We start from the raw sequence: 12,065 nt of genomic DNA, 5'->3' as shown, positions 1-12,065 counted from the left end.
AGAATATTTTCTCTCTAAGCAGCGTATCAATTGTCAGACCGAATCTCCACTACGCTGCAGCCACGCAAAAAATAGCCCTGACCAACCAGCTGCTCCCACACACATACACAAACACCACCACCACAGGAAACAATCACCGCAAGAAGCAAAAGCATTCCCCACCGCCACAGAACCCCCAAATAAACCGGCCCTAGGCTTCAGCCTGATGACGAGGTGCTGGCTGATAGGTGTCCTTGATCTCCAAGGGCAAATTGCAATTCACATTTTAGAAGAAAGGTGATGGCACAAACTGCACAAACTTTCCCCCTCCTCTCCAACAGCTACACTGACATGATAAACACGCTAAGCAAACTTCCCTGAGATACAACTATTTGTTAATTATCTTCAGAGAGAGTGGAAAAAAAAATAGCAATTTCTGGCACAAGCAAAATTCAGGATCAGAGAGACAATCTACTTAAGAATTTTTAGTTTGTATTAAAAGGAATACATTGATCAGTAACTGAAAAGGTACATATTTCAAATGAAGTTTTTGTGATGTATTTATTCACATGATTTTTACTACCTTTTTTTTACTAGATTTTGATCTTGTTGCACAGTTCTGTAAAGTTACAGAATGAACCTCAACCTGCGTGGGCATTGCTTGGAAAGCATACGAGAACAGCTGCCACCAGAAGTGCTGATTTTACACTGTATGCTTTCATTATAGAATAGCTTGTGTTGGAAGGGACCTCAGACATCCCCTAGTTCCAACTCCTCTGCTCTGGGCAGGGAGAATTATTTTAATGTTTAATTAGTGATGTTATAATACAGAAAGACTTAATTTTTGCAAAAATGATTATAAGAGAGCACTTTAGACTAAAATCAGCGTTAATTTTGCTTACATTATAACTCTTTAGAAATATGAACAAAGATATAAATTATGATCTTCCAACACAAAAAAAATCCCAGTCATTCTTAAGTAACATCTATTTTTGGACAATGTATTTTCAGAACAACTGATATCTAAGTACACTTAATTTAAACCTGCTCATTTCTAATATATAGTGTTAGCAACCGGCACATAAGGCTGGCATCTGCTTTTTATTTTATTTCCTTTAGATTTTTACAGGCAACAGTGGCCCATTGGAATTCCTCCAGTATAAGACAAATACAGGACTTCTGAGACACCAAAGCGATTACTCAAAGCAGTGCAGCAATTACAGCTTAAGTCAAAGGACTTGCACCTGCTATGCCTTGCATGCTCCCTGTAGCATCGTTTGTAATGAAAAGCAGTAATTAACGCAATACAATGCAGAATTGCTGTTGAGAAAGTAGCATTTTCTGAATGTTTAAGTCTGATCAGAGTAGTGAAGTGGAAATACCAGAATTTAAATGTAAATGGTTTGCGTCTGTTCCTGGAGTAAAGCCAAAGCTTGACCATCCATGCCAGCATTGTTTCAGCTACAGTAGTGCAACTGACAGCAGTATTTAGTATTAGCTTTGCAGATGATATCAGCTCTGTTGTGGATGTGGTCATCATCTGCATTCGCAAGCTTGCATGTTGGTCAGATCATGAACAATTAAAATAACTGCAAAATACATCAAGGAGAGAAGCCAAAGGGTTTATTCCTGGAAAATAACAATTTGTTTTCATGTTATGCTATGTGTTTTTCCTTCTTCAAATCCCTTCATAACTGAGAGTATATATACACAAAGATGCTCTTTTGAAAACAGTTTTTATTTCTTTTCATATTAGGGAGCAAATCCCATTTGCATTCTTGAAACAGCACTTTCAGTGCAGCTTGCAGAAACTGTTCACTGTGAAAGGAGATCCAGGTGTCGATGAATTTGCTCATCAGGATGCCTTCTAATTCAGTGGAAGAAAACACATTTCAAATATCCAACTGCTGGTTTTGCCCTTATATAAGGCTCACAAGTAGCCTGAGGATGTCTCAGATCTTATGTATGTATTATTGCCCTTTGTAAAATACAAAGAAAAAAAGCCAATAATCCACTTGGTATTTCAGCCCATTCTCACACAGAGCTTATGACAAAAGCAGACATCAGGGCTGAAATACTGCCTATGCTTAGACTGAGAACCAAAGAACATTCTTCGTGAAGCAGAGGAGCAAGACACTGCACTACAGTCACTAGGAGTTCTGAAGCACATCAACTGTCGTTTCATCGAGCCAGATACCAGACAATTCACCTGTGATCTGAACACAGCTTAGAATAGACAACAGAAGTCTGAGGACTGGATTTCCGATTGCTTTCTGTACAATAAAAGACATTGTCGCCTTGTCCGCTACTTCACGAGCCACCACAGTGACCGACCTCATCTTTTATAAAGAGATCTGTCACGACAGTGAAAGCGTACACTGCCTTTCTCCATTTGGCCATCTCTGTGCTGTCATCGCCTGTTCAAAGAGGTCAGGACTGCAGCATCAACCTTCCATTACAAGCATTCAGAAAGGCTTTGAGGTGCACAGTTTTCTGCATTTTATGTAACCAAATATGTCACCGTATTAAAAGCACAACCATGCAAATGTCACAGATGACCACTGAACATGCAGTTGAAAGGCACAGATATGTCCCCAAGTCCAAATTCATTTTTCGTTTCCAACATTCAGTGCAAGCTTGAGTTAAAAGAAATCACAGTAAGTAGAAAATCTTAAGATAACTTGAAAAGAAATTGTCACCATGGATTCTCTTCAGAGATAATATTTTTTTCCAAATCACTTGTTCATACTTGAGTCATCCCAGAAAGCATCTAAAGCTCGTGGAAATTTGTCATTGCAGATAGGACGATAAGCGCAGAATTCTTACAGATTATTTTGAAATTTCCTTTTGGCATCCGTAGCTTGGACTGTACATATATATGATGAATAGATTCAAATATAGTCAAAAGTCTCTTCCCCCAACACCTTCCTGCTTCACTTGTTCACAAGCCTCTGCTTAATTAGTACTCTTCTATACTTAGTAGTGCCATCAGTGCTGCAGTACTTCAGCAATAATAGAAGCACCACATCAGCAATCAATACCTTCAGCAAATACATTAACCATCAGTTCGCTTGCTAAGAAATTAGTGTTTACTTCTGCAGTACGTTGATAGTCAGGAAACAAATGAGATTAGTGCAGCCTCTGAATATAAGAGGCAGACTCAGTGTATAACTTTACTAAAGACTACATGCTCAATAAGACAGACGTTACAATTATTTTGTTTTTCCCCTTTTCCACGCATACATGAAACACTGAGATATACACTAGCCCTATATAGAATATTTCAAATTCTCTGGGTATCAATAAGTCAATTATCACAGTACAGCTACTTATGAATGCAACTACCTAACACTTACGCAGACCCAGGTTCATGTGAACACGTACATGATAAAGACAAGCTGTAAAAACCCCCAATCAACACCAAATGACATAATTCGTACCTTTAACCTCTGAAGAAACACAAAACATCGGGTTCTTACACATTCTCCATCCTGTAGAGATTTAGAATTCCGTTACGAGGAGTTTTCTATGATGGTAATGTTCATGCTATAATGCCTCAAAACACGGCAATTTGACCGATTTCACCTTTGCACCCTTATAAGTGAAATTTATTTTAGCAACTGAAGGAAGATATCAACTTATACTTTCCCATTTCCCCCACCCCATCTAAAGCATCTATCTTCACATACATTCAGTAACTTGATTCTGAGAACGGTGGAAACTCCACATACCCAATTAAAGCCAATTTGAACAAGCCGAGCACCTGAAATTCAAATTCCTTTAGTATTTGCACATGAGCTTAATAACTCCAAGTTTTCTATTGTTGTCCTTCATTTCTAGATTTCCAAACTGAAAGCATAAGCTGCCATGTTCCTCAGGTTTTGAAGTGACCAGAATCAGCTACTGTCCCTTTAATGTTCTGCTCGGTCTCCAGAGCAATGTCTTTTTACTAGAGCTCAGTGTGATTCATTGGAATCTGCCAGGCAGGTCAGGAAATCCCCTGGAGCAGAGGAAGAATATTAAAGAGATGGGACATGTATATCAAATCTCATTACTGTTCTCTTATAAGAATCAATCAAGTGAAAGGACGTGGTGATGTCATTATGACATCATTTACTTTGGGATTAGAAATCATAGCTACTTAGCTACCCAAACTGGCCAATACAGGAGAAGAGGTCCAATGGAAGATGTTATCTTCTGACCCAGTTACTGCAAGATAAATATTTGTCAGCTCTTGTTTGAAGACTTTAGATGATGGTCAATACCTTAAGAATCCCATTGTTTCCAGCATAGAATATGAGAAAACATTCTCTCTGAATCTTTTTTTAAATAATAACATTAAAATAATATGCAAGCACATTGTTTTCCCCTAAATAGCTTGTATGGATGCTTCCTTACAGCCATAGTGTTTTTCACAAATTGAAGCCTTATAAGAGCACAAAAGAAAAGCTTGTACTAAGCAGAGTTCATTATTTTAATACCCACTGCAGTGCCCACCAGAAATTCAGACCTATGATGGTATATACCCAGATGGTATTCAGGTTCCTAATACCATCGCATAAGAACGCAGGCTCAGAAACCATATTAGTTTCAGTAAACTAAGCTAAAACCATCTCGATGAACCCAGAAATTGCAGTGAGAAGTACAAAACAGAAGGACCCGTGCAGCGCAGAAAGGAACGGGTCATGCTACTTCTGGGGCTATTTCTGGGACCTGAAAGGGGTTCGATGCCCGCAATCTATGCCTGACCTGATTTTCTCTAAAGTTCACTCATCTTTGTTGAAAATACAGTCGAAACGAGTTCTAAAGCAACTGAGCAAAGATAATACGTGCACTGAAATTATAACTAGGTCTTCAAATCCATTTCCAACAAGCCAGAAACACAGTGCCAGACCGGCACTCCACGTCCGCAAATCCAGGACTGTGTTACAGACGGAGAGCGTGGAAACATTAAACATCAAACGAATGAAAATAAAACACTCCACCTTCTGGAAATAACTTTTATTAAGGTGAGGTTAAGATCTCCGGTGAAACGAGGTTCTCCGCGTTCTGTGAGTAAAAGCCCCTCAGAGAGCCCCGCGTGCGGCACAGACCTCTGCTCTGCCTTCCCGACCGTGGAGACAGCGTGCATGCAAACGCAAACAGGCGGATATAAAACCGTAAGGGTCTCGGCGCGATCGCAAGGGCACGGAGCGCCCGAACGCCGCCAGCGCAGCGGCAACAGGCGGCGGCGCGCAGCGCTGCCCGCGGGATCACCGCCGCGCCTCGCGCCCACAGCTTCCCGCCCCGCGCTGCGCCTCGTGAGGGCGGCCGCGTCCCCCGGGGCAGCAGCAGCAGCCTGCCCACCTGCCTGCAGCTCTCTTGCTTGCAACCTGCCCGCGGAAGGGCGCGAGGCTTCGCTGCATCCCGTTTCATCCCACCGCCTCGCCTCACCCGGCGTGCGGTCGCGGACCGGGCGTGGGGATGGGTGGAAGCTCGCGCGCAGCGCGTACACCCTACCTGCCGCGGAGGCGGAGGAAGAAGATGAGAGTGAACTGCTGCTGCCGCCGCCGCTAACGCCGCCAATCGGCCCGAGCCACCGGCGCTGCCCACCCCGAGCGATAGTAATGTTCATTTAAAGCTCGGCGCCCGCCGCTCCGCCGCGCCCTCCCCGCGCAGCAGCGGGGCCGGCCGCGCGCCGCCCCTTCCCGCCCCCAGCCCGCCCCTGAGCGCAGCGCTGAGGGGGACAACGGCCGCGCTCGCGCCGCGCCTGACCCCGGGTCCGCGTCCCCTCACAAAACGGGGGGCGGCAACGCTGAGCAGCTGCTGCCCGGTGAGCTCAGGTGTTCCCGTCCTGGAGAGCTGTTCCCCCGGCCTGAGTTACCGAAAGCTGAAGCTCAAAGTTAGGAACGGCAATCTGGGGAGCTGCTAAACAAACGAGCCGTTCTCTGACCCACGTGCCAGTGGTGCGTGTTTCTGCCTGGGAGGTTGTTTTAAACAGAGCTTAGACCTCTGTTTTGAAAGTGCTGAAACAGATCGTTTCCAAAGTTCTTCACAAACCTCAAAGCGCGTGAAAAGAAATAGCCTGAATCTGTTCCCTGGAGGAAGGGAAATGAAGCTGAAAGCATCCTTTTCCGCCTGAAGTTTCCTCCCCGTGGGGTGTCCAGGCAGAAGTCCCCAGCCCTCTTCCATGTCACCACAGCACAGGTGGCATAGCGGAGCAACGCTGCCTCATCCCAGAGCCTACAGAATGGGTGCCCTCTCTAATTATGGCGCTTCACCACATCCAAGAGAGCCATTTAGTGTTAGCAACTAGAATCAAAAAGATTAGCACCTCTGATGTCCCAAGTAGCTACCTGAAGTGGATGAGTGGCAGTGACAGCAGCCTAAGGACTGAACTAAAAGAATGGCTTCCAGAGAGTCCTTCAAGGTAAGCTGGGTTTTCTGTCTGCAGGGTGGAAGTGCCTATCTTTGTCACAGAACAGTCAATCCTGGATCCTGTCTTGTATAGGTGACCACAATAAAACACAGCCACTATAGCTCAGAAGGCAAAGTAACATTCACCACCTCTGCTAGCATCTGTTGGTTAATGATACACATGGTAACAAAAATGACACTATGCCTTGTACTGTTATATACTTGTCATATCAGGAAGATCTAGCCCCCTGTAACACTATAATGTGAAAGAAAGTACAGCAATAATAGCAGAGTGGCAAAGTGTTTGGCTGCAGCAAATAAGGACAAGCCCAAACACAGCAGCTATGGATGCAGAAATGAAGGAAAAGAGCTGCTTACCTTTGGAAGGCCTCAGGTAGGCAAGGATCTTCAGTGAGATACCCTTACCTCCACTTCCAACTCTTAAATGAGGTCTGGGAAGGGGTGGATCCTGGCTCCAGCCCTTCCAGTCACTCAGGCACTGCATTGCATGCACCTGAGCTCCCCTGGGTTGGCCCTGCCTTCCCACCAGGTGCTCCATCACTGGTTCAGGCCACAACTTAGCATTTCCGCTATATCCCCTTTTCTTCCCAAGCAGACCCCCAAAAAATGGTTATCACTTATAGTGTAGGTGGAGTATCAATTTAGTCCCATTTTTGGTCCATTTTCTTAATTTCTACATTGCCTTAAATGAACTATATGCGTGAACTAATGTTTAACACAGTTTATCATATAGTAATAGACACAAAGTCATGTTTATTACCAGTAACTGCAGGTAGAGAGGATTTACCTCATAAAATTGGCTAATTGCCTTTTTGAAATCCAACTAATTATGCACAGGTTGCGAGATTGCTCAGAACCTTGAATGACTTGCTTGTGAGTTTTAATGTAGAAAATATGTTAGCAGAGTTTAACACCATTGTTCATTAATTACAAGAAGTATGTATGCTGAGACTAATAACAGGATTGTCCTGTAATCCGACGTAATAATCAGAAATCGTCTTTGCTTGTGCAGCCTGAAAAGGTAATAGCTAAGGATATTCTAGCTGTCTAATGCATACAGTGGCGAGGAGTAACTACTGCTCTGGCATTTCTACTATTACTTCAGGGTTATATATTTTGTTACTAATTAGCACTTAATTAGTGCTTGCTTTCATCACAGTCCCAGTGTCCTTGTGTTTAGACTAAGTATTGGTTCCAATCCACTAGGTTTTTAAAAAATATAGGATATATTCAGTTGTTGAGACAAAGAGCATTACCCAGAATAATACTGCCTGATTATTCTGTTCACCTGAGAGTGGTCCTTAAAGAGGAGAGCTACCTTTCTCTGGGCATGGATGTGCCCTAACTGCAGAAGAGTACAGAAGAGACTACAGCCCACTCCACTAGCATTGTCTGGCATAGTTACCTGCCATGTTGTGTCCACGTGACTGACTAGGCTTCCTCTGCACTTGTTACAATGCACTGGGATTTGACCCTCTTTTGCCTCCAACAATTTTTTTTTTTTTTGTAAGGTCAAACTGCCATCTGAAAAGTAGCTACATGAATTAGTCATTTGCAGCTACCAAGTAGAAGACTTTATACTACTTCTCATCACATCTTTGAACAAGGTGTTTTTACGTTGATGCATTTCTAAATGAAATTTCCATTTAACAGTAGGGAGAAATTTCTATGGTCAATTCCATTACAGCCAACACTGTGCAGAGCAAACTCTAGCCTAGCAGTTTCCAGTTTGTGGCTCATGAGCTGCTGGTCCCTGCGTGTGATCTGCATTTCAGCGGTGTATTAAAACAAGAGATCTCAAGATCTCCTCAGTTCAGTTTGCTTAGACTATGATCCATGAGAGTTCTGGAAAGGTAATTTTAACTAATCCATTATGTTCAGTAATCAGTACTGAAGTATCACAGAGACAAAATGCTAACCCATGCTTCCTTCCTTCCCACCTCAGCCTTCCTTGCAGCTTTCCTGACTGTATTCTTTGAAAGAAAGAAGACTGTGATTCGTTTTGGAGGCAACTTCATAATCTCTAACTATTTAAGATTTAGTTGCTAGGAAAGCTGTGACAGGGTCCAGTGGAAAGTTCTGCTTAAAAATGGAGGTCATTCTATAGTTCATTGACTTGAAAAAGTCTGCTACTGTTCCATCATAACAGGGAGCTACAGTTGAACTGATTTACAAAGCGTGCATAGTTGTCCAAGATAACATTAAAGTGGCAGGTTTAATCTAAACAGCCAAGAGAGTACACATTGATTTCAGCACAGACTGCTCAAGCTTGTGGTGTTCTTGACGCTTGGTAGCTATACTGTTCTTGGTACTACATGTAAAGATGTCCAGCTCTTCACTGAACTTACAATCTGATTCATAATGCTGCTGTCTAGATGCTCTTGGAAGACTTTTCCAACCTTAATGATTCTGTGATTCTGTATGATGCACAATTCCTTACAAATATCTAAGAAAATTGAGCTTGTGTTTGAAGAAGACCTTGTGAGTGAGGGAAATGGTGCAGTTTCCCCTGAGTTTCTTACAGATTATTTATAAATGTGCTTCCCTTCACCTGCTGTTTTGGCAAACTGGTAATTCACAAGCAAGTATCTAGAGAAATCTGTTGAATAACTGGTTTCTGGATGCACAGACCTGCCCCCCTTAGGGGTGTGATGGATGGCTGACTCCATTGAAGGACGCATTGGTTGGGCATAGGCTTGGATGCATGGTAAGGCACATTCTAACACAGACACCTCTGGGAGAAAGCAGGGCATAAATGTGGAGCATCCCACTGGCTGATCAATTCTGAGAACAGACCTAAGATTTACATGTGGGACAAGCATTCCAGTAGGACTGAACTGTCACTTCCAGGAATTTGATGTAACCTGGCTGGCATGGAGAATCTAACAGTGTGCATTTGGCAGGAAATTTTATCAGGCGCTGTCTGAGCAATCTAAGAAAGCCAGTACTAGGGGGTTTGAAGGCAGAAATCTTGAACATATGACAGTTCAATTGAGGAAACTGAAAATTAGTTTAAACTCTAAGCTGTTATCTGCAGGCCTGAAGGAAGAAGATAGTTACATTGATAAGTACAAAGCAAATCAGTACTTGTTTTGGCAGGTTTAAGAACTGTTGCTATCACTGTGTTTGCACCAGTTTTAATACATCTAAACCTTACAAGACACAGCGCTGTATTTTTAATGCTGTTCTAGATGACACGATAAACAGACTGTTGCTCTAATCATTCTTTTTGTCAACTGCTTAAAAAATTCCAGAGTATAATCTTTCCAAAGTGTAGCATTTATACTGAGATATGTTTGTTTTGTTTGACTGATTTTCTTTCCAAACAGGAAAATACATCCCCATGATGAGTGTTTTCTTGTTGTTGTTGTTCTGTGTTTATATAAACATATACAATATTGCAGCTTTTGACAGTTATAAATCAGATAGGAACTAACTTAGAACATACACTGCACCATGTCCACCAGCAATTAGCCTTTGTAGTGAATAATTTGACAAATTCTTAAGACGTTATCTTTCTGGTTAAAAGTCATCAGCCCTCAAAAGCTCAAAAAGGTTATGGCTAGCCAGGACTAGGATAAGCAATGTAATCACGTGTGCTGCACCGTGTGACATTGCTTACTCAGCAGAATTACATTGTGTGAATTGTTCGTAGTGGATTAGATGAATCTTAAGGTTCTGGCTAGCATTTTTGACACAAGATCCTATAAGTATCCTGTCTGAACTAGCTAGTGTGAGATTAACTCACACTTTTCTCATCCAGTTGCTATCAGAGTAATAATTGTCGAGCATGCTCCAGCGTTTCATTTGACTCTTTCTTGAGTCTTCTTGCCCTTTCTCATTGAAGTGGCCACACGGAAGAGGTTAAAGAAGGGCCGCCCTCATTTGTACGCAACTACATGAGTATAATTATGTACAATGCTTGGACAATGTTTTATAAAGAGGTCCTAGAGTCTTTGGAGTAAAATGTGCTATTATGATTATAATTTGATATTAATTATCTGCTTATTAAAACCAGCAAGAATGTATATGACTACTAAAACTACCGAAATCCAACCCCCATGAAAATGGGGTCTAATAGCAGACAAAAGTTTATATCATTTCAACTAAATTAGCTTTGATTTGGAAATATTTAGCTGTTTCAATTTAATTTGTGCTCCTTATGCTTTATTCAAGAATGTAGTCGAGAAGCTATGAAAGTACAAGTGTCTTTCCAATATTGTTCAGAAAGTTGCTGTCCAAGTTGCAATGTAATTCTGGACTTAAAAATCAATGATCACTGCTTGAAGGATCCTCAAGAACAAACCACAGAACAGGCACTGATCAGCATCACCTCAACTGTTAAGACAACAAGAAAGGCGTACAGAAACCCGATATAACAAAGGAAAAGACTTAGCTATTTTTTAAATCTCATTGGTAAAAATCCCCCGGGTAGTGCTATGGAGTTTGCTGTCCTGAAGTATCTATACCAACAGCAACCTGAGTGCTGTGAGTGTTGGCTTTGAAGGACCAAAGAGAGCTTCTGCAAGCTCAGACAGTTTAGGGCCTCATCCAAAGTACCCAGAACTCAGTGTGAAAAACTTTCTCATTGACTTTGATGATGGTCTTTGGAGCAGGTCCCTGATAATAATTACACTGGAGCTTAGCCATGGTGACTGCTATTAGAGCTAGGATTTGGCCTTGACGGATGATGATAAATAATCTAATGATTATTATAGCAGTTATTTTTTTGCATTTCTATAGCATTAAAATGCATTCATAATGTTTCATTATATTTTTACATCTCAAAGAATGAAAGTTGGCTTGAATTGTGTTTTAAAAAATAGCTTGCATCTGTCTTGGCTCTCAAGAACAGTTATTGGACTTTGATAACATCTGGAAGGGAAAGAAAAGTATTGTATATAAGGGCAGATGCTAAGTATAGCACGGACAAAAAGATTTGACTCCCTCATCACAGCATTCAAATAAAGTTAAAAAAGAGACTATGGAAGCTTTGTATGGCTGAGGAAGTATCAGAAGCCATCAGGGACAATAGGTGGCATCAGGGAAGATGGTGGCAGTGCCAACATCTCCTATCATCCAGAAAAGTTTTCAAAATGTCTTTCTTCAAAACAGCACACTTCAAGCCATCAGAGATCCTAGCATTAAGACTGATCTTCAGAGTTTATTGATATCAGCTATTTTTAAAATGCTATTTTCATTTTCATACTATAAACCATGTCAGATTAATCTGGGAGTAGCCATGATTTTTTTGCTACATACCACAACAGCATGCTGAATGCTATTCTGGAAAGAACAGCACCTTGCTGTCTAGCAAGACATTTTCTCACACAAAACCATGCTGTCTCACATAGCCTAGCTACATGATGATATTTCACATTACTCCTGTGCCACTATGCTGCAGTAGCACAAATCCCTAGGAGAGATGCAAGTTCGCAGTCTGCATGGGTGGAGTACAGAGTGAACTCTCTTCTGTACACTATGAGAAGAAAAGAAACAGTTCTTCATGGTTTTTTTTCACCTCTAACTTGCTACTTAAATTATCAGAGAAGAGCAAAATGTAACTAGTGAAACCTTAGCACTGGAACAGGCTTGCAGAGTGTCCTTCTCTGCAGATAGTCAAAAACACCTGGATGCTTTCCTCTGCTACCTTCTCTAGGGAACCTGCT

The 12,065-nt window shown here is 41.8% G+C and overlaps 1 protein-coding gene across 1 annotated transcript in view; it reads right to left on the bottom strand.

The window, feature by feature from the left end:
• Positions 1-5,611, bottom strand: part of SLC6A1 (solute carrier family 6 member 1) — a 60,840-nt gene extending 55,229 nt beyond the window's left edge. Inside the window, exon 1 of the mRNA XM_021409847.1 lies at positions 5,479-5,611. The gene's annotated coding sequence lies outside the window, so the exon portion shown is untranslated. The remainder of the gene's footprint in view (positions 1-5,478) is intronic.

This window comes from Numida meleagris, chromosome 11, assembly GCF_002078875.1.
Source record: "Numida meleagris isolate 19003 breed g44 Domestic line chromosome 11, NumMel1.0, whole genome shotgun sequence".
NCBI lineage: Eukaryota > Metazoa > Chordata > Aves > Galliformes > Numididae > Numida > Numida meleagris.
The sequence above is the reverse complement of the archived record's forward strand: the minus strand, read 5'-3'. Positions and strand labels throughout refer to the sequence as shown.